The sequence below is a fragment of the Nelumbo nucifera genome, chromosome 2 (assembly GCF_055504915.1).
Source record: "Nelumbo nucifera cultivar China Antique chromosome 2, China Antique-T2T, whole genome shotgun sequence".
Lineage (NCBI taxonomy): Eukaryota > Viridiplantae > Streptophyta > Magnoliopsida > Proteales > Nelumbonaceae > Nelumbo > Nelumbo nucifera.
The window spans coordinates 44,402,743-44,411,215 of NC_142650.1; the positions used below are offsets into that span (position 1 = coordinate 44,402,743).

An 8,473-nucleotide genomic window follows, 5' to 3' on the forward strand; every position below is an offset into this window, starting at 1 on the left:
CAAAAGCTGAAATTAAACAGCTTTTCCGTGCTTCCTCCGTGCTATATGAACCATCATTTGTAAAGCCTTCTCGCCTCCGAATAACCAGAGAGGAGCCACCGATGTTGAAGCTCAAATCTCTCATCGCCACTGTTCTTCTTCTCTCTGCTCTTCTGCCTCCACCAAGCTTAGCAGCAGATGGTACGCGCTCATACAGATCTAGTCATAGTTTTCTTTTCAAGTTTTGTTTCCTCTCGTATATGAATTTATAATATTCTGCTCGATCGGCTTAAGTATGGACACAATGACTTTTCCCTAGGAGGATCAGATTCAGATGCCATGAATAATTTAGATAGGGAAGTGTACGAGATTGACTACAGAGGTCCCGAGACTCACTCCTACATTCCTCCGCCAAATCAATCACGTGGCCGCCCTTTCATACATCATGGAAGTGTCACGGTGAAGCCAAATTTCAAAGGCCCAAGAGCTCACAATGTTAAAGATGTAAGATCTCATGCTGTATTTGCCTGGTTTGATTTTTAGTTTTGGTTTTAGATGTGGCTTTACTACTATTTGATTGCTTATATTTTGTTAATATCTTTGGTTTTCTTCTGAGGAAAAGACTATTCATGGATAGAGAATATATAGCAACTTATGGAGAAAGAGTTCTCTTGTTTTGCTATGCTGGTAAATGTAATAGTTAGATCTGTTTCTGTAAATGAGAATTGTGAATGTTAAATTGAACGAACACTTTGACTATTAAATAAGTTCTTTGAGTTGGATGATGTTTGTTTATTGTCATCAAGTTGTGAATATATATATGTATGTATGTTTATGTTTTGGATCCAGATAGATTGTATCATTTTAACTCGACAACCAATTGGCCCTACAATCTGAGATAGATCAGGCCTAATCTCGTCCGATTTGGTGATCTTTGAAGGGATGAGAGATCTATCATATGGATGGCCGAACATTGTAGGAATGTTGGGCGAAATTTCAAAAATTTCCTTACTCCCATCCGTGAATCCTATTCCCAATTTAGAAAACAACATTTTCAAGGTTCGTTCTTGTAATTAAACCAAACCAAATCTGAAACAAAAAATAAGGGAGGGATATACCTGATACGGAATCCACACAAGAATGTTCCTCCCGATGTAGGTGTTCACGCCCAAAGAGGGTACCAAATCCTCCCTCCACTGAAGATGATACAACTTAGGGTGAGGCAGGATCAACAGGTAGTTCTTTACCAAGAACTAGTGATTCTTCAGCAAGAATCGAATAGGACAGTGAGCACAAAGAAAGTGCATCCCCGATCATTCACTTTGTTCGACAAAGGGGCTTATTCTATCACTATGATCACCCACTCAGATGAATTCTCGGACTGTCCCAACATACCCAGGTTTTGACCCTCTCTAAGGATTTCACTGATTGGCATATCAAAGACAGTCCAATCCGACACCTAGTGCAGTATCATAATCAAGTCTATAGGTTAGGTGTAACATTCCAGTTTTTCCCATCTATCTCCAAGGTCCAGGGCAATACTGGAATTTTGGTCCAGTTCAGGGTTTCAAGAAAACCCACACTGCATGTACCTCAGGTTTCACCCTGGCAACTAAGACAAGCCACCCCGAACCAACTTGGCAGTACACTAGTGTCAACCTTGGTAGGATAAATCTCCCCAGATCTTCCAACGACTATGAATATTCTAAACTAACACGAGTCTCATATGTGTCCAATTTAAGGGTATTACACAGAAACACACCATAATAACATGAATCAAATATGTACTTTATTCATTTACAATAAATGTCATAATGTACATCATGTTGATTAGAGCTAAGGGCATTCACTGTCTAACAATCCTAACAGCTCATCAGTTACATCCTAACAATGTAAAAGAAGCACAATAGATTGCAAGATTATGGAAGCCAAAAGCATCCTAATTGGACATCTGGTGCCCGTTTGGGAGGGTTCTGGCCTTGCTGTTTTTGCCTCTAGGCTTTATGAGATCGGATCCATCCAAAAAGCCTGTTCAGCCACTTATCCTATTTTTTAGTGTTTCTCCAATGGTATTTGTCCTTTATATTAGGGAGGACAAAAGTCAATCAAAACATCATTTAGTGTAAAAGCTCAAAAAGGACTTTTACATCCAAAAAGCCCATTCAAAAAAGTAGGGGGAAAAAACTCTATTTAGCCCTTAGCATTTGTAATAAGTTATTTTGAATTAAAAAAAGTTGGTGATCAGGTGACACTAAAAAATCTTTCTTTTTTTTTCAAAGAGCTTGTTTGAAAAAGTAGCTTTTTCAAACTTAAGCGCTTGTGGGAAACATTCTAACCGAGGTACTGCTTATCTAATTTGAGGTAAAAAAGCACTATTTTCTGCTAAAGCTACCTTTTTTTTTTCATTTAGGCCTTGTTTACTTTTCTGTAAGTTATTTGTCCAGGTAAATGTAATTATCTAGGTAAATTTTTCTTGATAAACACTTACCCAGATAAATGCATTTACCTGTGTTCTTTTATTTCCCAAGTAAATAAAGTAATAACAGTTCTAGCCATATTAAAAAGGGCATTTTTTTATCCCCCCTTTACTGCACGATGTAGGCTTTACATTGCAGCGATATACCATGGGGAGGACTCTATAAATAATATAACTTTGTCTTTAAATTAAAAAACCAGATATTTTATAAGGGAAAATCTATGATACGTGAAAGATATGATATGAAAAGAGTTTTGACCAATCAAAACTCACCCATGAATTTTGATAAATAACACATGGTTCACTATCACGTTTATGATTCCATTTTATTGGTCAGTTGTTTTTTGGATATCATATCTTTTCCATATCATAGTCGAACCCTTTTTTATAATTATATCCATTGTTTGTTATTATCCACCGGTTTAAACATGCTTACCTACAAACTAACTAGAAGCTTTGGGTCTTCTTCACCAAAGACAGCTAAGATAATTTGGTTGTGTCATACTTCCGCCGGTCACATCTTCTAAAATGGGACCCGACCCATTGGATGGCAAGGTCATGTTAGCTGATATCAAAAATGGAAAACACAATATTCCTGGCCTTTGAGAAAAGGCTTGATTAAATTGGGATTAGTCGAATGCGTAGTAGGCTGTGGAGCCAATGATCATACTCCACATTAGCTAGTCACTAAATGCTAATTAGTGAGAGATCAAGTGATTGTAGCCCATACACAATTCATTAAAATAAAATAAAAATTTAAAATTTAAAATTTAAAACAATATTAATCACTTATTAATTTATACATACATACACACTAGTGGGGAAGCATGTATTTTATTAATCAAGAATGAAACAATCAAGACTTATAAATAAATTAAAAGAATCAAAATAATGGTCCGATCAATTTGACAAACAAAAATTAAAATAAACTATATTAAAAATGCCTAAAACAAAGTCAATGGCATAGTTTATGAAAATAATCATAAACAATATAATTCATGGAAAAGAAAGTTAATATAGTTCATTAATTATTTTATTTTTATTATTATTAATTATTAATTATTATTATGAATAATTTTTAATAATTAATCATAACAATACTTTACATAATAGTATGATTATTACAATTATTAATTATTATTATTTATTAATATTTTGATTTATTATTTTATTAATATTACTATTATTATTATTATTATTATTATTATTACACCTGGCGGGGACCTGTATGATGAATAGAAAAATTTGAAAGATTTAATAATTTTATTTACTATTAATTAATTGATAAATTAATAACCAAAATGTGTTGTTAATTAACTAAAAGTATTCAAAGTTATTTTTAATATTTATTCTTTTAATAATTGTATTTTTCATTTAATGCTGATTTATAGAAAATAATTATTGTTAATTTAATGTGAACAAATATTTTAATAAATTTAATTTTATTAATCATTTCATTTGTAGTAATTTTAATAATTGTTATTATTTTCATTATTTTTAAATGAAAATTTAATTGACTTTAAACAAATAAAAATAATTACAAAAGTTAACATTTTTATTAATTTCACTAATAATTAACAATTATATAGGAATGGCAACAGGGCGAGGCACCACATCCCTATCCCAACCTCATAGTCAAGACACTCTACTGCATCCCGAGTGTCATGTGGGTTCAAGGCAAGGCACCCACTCCCTGCTAGGGATGAGGAATCCTCGAATTTCCCTGCCTCATCCTCAATGTCGGGAGAGTTCAAGGCAAGGCACCCACTCCTCATCAAGGATGGGGAATCCTTGAATTTTCCCCATCCTCATCCCTAGTGTCGGGCGGGTCCATTCAAGGCAAGGCATCCACTCTTTGCCAACCCAATATTCAATTTGATGTAAAAAATGATCAAAAGGATATACAGATTATCAACCGCATGGTAAATTTCTAAAAGTACACTAAATTTTCTTTAATTTTCAAAAATGTAATTTTATGAAAATTTTGAAAATTTTATTACATTTGTGTAATTTTGAACATTTATTCAAAATTATTTTTAAATTGTTTTTAAATAATTTATTTTCTTTTTAAATGGTTTACTTACATAATTACACTAATTTATCTTATGTTTTCTAATATAAACTAATCAATCATTTTCTTTTTCCAATATTATACTAATTTATCTTAATAATTTGTGTAATTATTGGTTCAAATTTATTGTTTTCCCTTTCCCATACTCATTTATCTTTAATAATTTTCAATAATTTTCTAAAATCTATCAAATGTAATAAATTTTCCTAAAATTTCCAAAATATTCCAATAATTTTCAATAATTATTTAATACATTTTAATAAACTTTTAAAAGTTTTATATCTTTTAATTTCTAAAGTGTTATTTTACAGAAATGTAGTTTTATGAAAATTTTATTATATGTGTAATTATGGAGATTTATACAAAATTATTTTTAAATTGTTATTAAATATTTTATTAGGTAGTTTTCTAACAAAATTACACTACTTTATCTTTTATTTTCCAATATAAATTAATTAGTAATTTCATTTTTTCCAAAATTATAATGCTATATTCCCCATCTACATTTGGTTATTAACTATAATAATAGCAATAACTAAAAGTTTATACTTTTTGATAATTATTAAATATAATTCTCAATTTTATAGAAATTAGTTAAAGAGTTTTCAATTTCTATAAAATTTGTTAAATAACATGAATGAATATAACAATATTTACCCAAAATACTTTAAAATTCATGATGAGTTAATTAATAACAATATTTATTAAATTTTGGTAATTTACTTACCATACTAATAAGAATATTTATTTTTGGTAATTTACTAAATGTATTTATTAACTTTTGGTAATAACACTATTTAATAACCATTGAATATGGGTTGGATTAAATATTCACTGTATTTAACTATCTATTAATTAATATGAATATTTTAAATGAGATTGAGTGGATATAGATTGGTGTAACATGATGCGTTCCTAACGGCTTAGAGAAGATACCTTAGGAGAGAGATTCTAAAAATTTGTTTAGGTAGTTGGGTTGGGAATGGTGACATGGCTTAATGGGAGTGGTGGGACGGGGAAAGGAGAGAGAGTCAAGGAGAATGCAAGATGGGGGTAATGGAGCAAGGAGAGGCATGCTGATGTCCCATATTCTAGACTAGGTGAAAGTATATCATTATTTAGAGGTAGACTATAGAAAAGGTCCATCACAAGTATATCACCCTAATGCACTTATCTTCCAAAAGGACAATGCCTAAGATTTTTAGTTCATGAAAAAGTCATTTTCAAATTTCAAGATGAAATCGGATTTGGTGCTTACAAAATTGTGTTTATACCGTTCTCACATCCCTTTTTAGGCATGCATTGGGAACATCTCCCCATGAATAAAAAGAACAAGTATGGAGATATTCCCATTACACGGCTGAAAAAGGCTATGAGAACAGTGTAAACATAGTTTTGTGAGGACTGAATCTGCCCTCTTTCAAGACAGCTCCTTTGGGATGCTAGGCCCCCAACATCATTATTGACAATTAAAGTTATTATTATTATTAGGGTAAAATACAATAACCTCACCTAAAGTTTGCGACAATCATAACCCCCCCCTTTAGTTTCACTTTAGCAAAAGCCTCCCCTTAATTTTTAAAGAATTCAACAAAAACCTCCCTTACGTCACTGTCACTGATTCAAACGGTAAATACATAAAGTTACGAAATTGCTCATGATTAACCGTCAAAGCATCATTAAAATATTTTAAAATGCTAGAATTACCCTTGTTCAACTAATCTATCTTTTACGCTTTGTTATAGTTCCTTTACAAAGCAAAAAAAAAAAAAAACCCTGAGACCACCTGTAGTGGTGCCATTGCTCAGAATATTCCATTTGCCAGAGAATAGCTTTCATTTTTTGGCAATTGTTCTTCATTGATGATTGTTCTTGCTTGATGAAATTTCTTATGTGGGAACAAATTGTGGGTAGATCCTAAGTACTAGAATAATGCGTTGTGTCCAAATCCCAATCCAATGACAACAATTCTCTATGCCAAGCAGGCTAGTCGGGTTTTGAGGAAGTTTAGAACAAAGATTAATAGTCCAATAACACCGCCCAAGTCACCATTAGCAACGCCGAAGCAGTTCTCACGACTCTCAACAACAAAGCGATCGTAATCTACCATAAGAAGAGAATCAATGAAGAATTCAAAATTGGCATTGGAGAGAAGGGTGAAGGATTCATAGATTGCGGGTTATGGTGGAAGATGATGGGGAAGAAGTATCAACCACCAGATTTCTCTAGTGTTATCTATTACGACAATAATGGGAAGCTGCTTAACGAGATTCTATAAAAATGGCATAAAAACAAGAAAAGGGAGGATTACAATAGAAATAGACGAGTTGAGAAATGTCTCATTCGATCCTTGGATCGTGGAATGACGACATATATTTATATATGCAATGGGGTAAATACATATGTGATGAGGTTGGTGTAGTTGCGATGAGATTAATACAAATATCATGTGGTGGACATCCTCGGGTTTGCCAACCTGGCTTTTCAGAAATTTTGCAACAGAATCTTGTTCCTTGTGCTTTACCCTTGTTCCAATTCGGTGGATATCTAACAAGTTCAAAACAGCAGTCTCACGTATGCCCAGGTTTCTTGCGGTGCTCACATTTCACTTTATGCTTGGTTTGGGTATTAGACCCCGAATGGTTCTTGGAAAAATTTGCAAAGAGTGTTGCTTTGGCATCAAGATTTGCATTCATCAGTGTATTGACGGAGGCAAGGTGTTTCTCTTCTTGAACTGCTAGAGAGTATGCCCTATTGATGTTTGGCAAAGGTTCCGATCCAAGAATATTGGATCTAACATTACTGAAGACATCACCGAGTCCCATGAGAAACTGATGCAGTTTCTCGTCTTCTCGCATGGTGACAAATTGTTTAGCCACTCCGTAAGTGCACTCAGGTACAGGAACCAGTGTTTGGAGCTCGTCCCATAGGGCCTTCAATTTGGTGAAGTAGGCTGCTACCGAAAAATTTCCTTGCTACAATGTTGCAAGTTTCTTTTTGAGTTGGTAGGTTCTTGGCACATTCTTCTACGAGAACCTCTCCTCAAGACCTTTCCATATTTCACTGGTTGTGTCTGCGTAGACAACACTATCATGGAGTTCATGTGCCTATGAATTGAAAACCCAAGAAATCACCATTGAAATGCATCTGTTGGTAGTGAATCATCAACAAAGCAATACTTGTTATTGGCTCTCAAGGCGTTTCTCATCGCACGCTGCCAGGTCGGATAGTTGTCTCCATTAAGAGGACAAGATACCAATAGAGTTTCTGGATTATCCGAAGTATGCAGGAAATATGGTGAATCGTGGTTCAATTCCATCACAAGGAAACTAGACGGAAGAACAAAATACAGAAGCCCAAAATGGCTCTAATACCATGTAAAAATGGCACAAAAAAACAAGATAAGGGAGGATTATAGTAGAAATAGACGAGTTGATAAGAAATGTCTCATTCGATCCTTGGCTCGTCGAATGACGACATATATTTATATATATGTGATGAGGTTGGTGTAATTGTGATGAGATTAATACAAGGGAAATTGTCTAAAACTCACCATGAATTTTCAACATTTCTCTTAAACTCACCACAACTTTTCAAAATGTCTAAAACTCACCATGTCGGTAAGTTTTTATTTTCCAAAAATCACCTTCCATTCTTAATAGAGGTGTCCATGTCAGCATAAATAACAATTTTCATGACCAAATTACCCTTGAATGGTGAGTTAGAGGAAAAATGGTCTTTTTCAGTTTTCAATTTTCTTTTTTTTTTGCATTTTTAGTGTTTTGTTATAATTTCCAATGTTTTTTATAATTTCTATTTTTCTACACTTTTCTATTTTCTACAATCTATAAATTTTCTTGTATTTTTGTTATTTATTTGCAATTTTTGTGTTTTTCTATAGTTTTTTGTGTTTTTTCTATAATTTTTATTTTCTTATTTTGGTTTTC

The 8,473-nt window shown here is 33.0% G+C and overlaps 1 long non-coding RNA gene across 1 annotated transcript; it reads left to right on the forward strand.

Annotated features, from left to right (window-relative positions):
• On the forward strand, positions 1 to 764 carry LOC109115044 (uncharacterized). The gene is made up of 3 exons (XR_016082221.1): positions 1 to 180; positions 299 to 483; positions 596 to 764. It is a non-coding gene; the product is annotated as an uncharacterized LOC109115044 (long non-coding RNA).
• Positions 765 to 8,473: the final 7,709 nt, after the last annotated feature.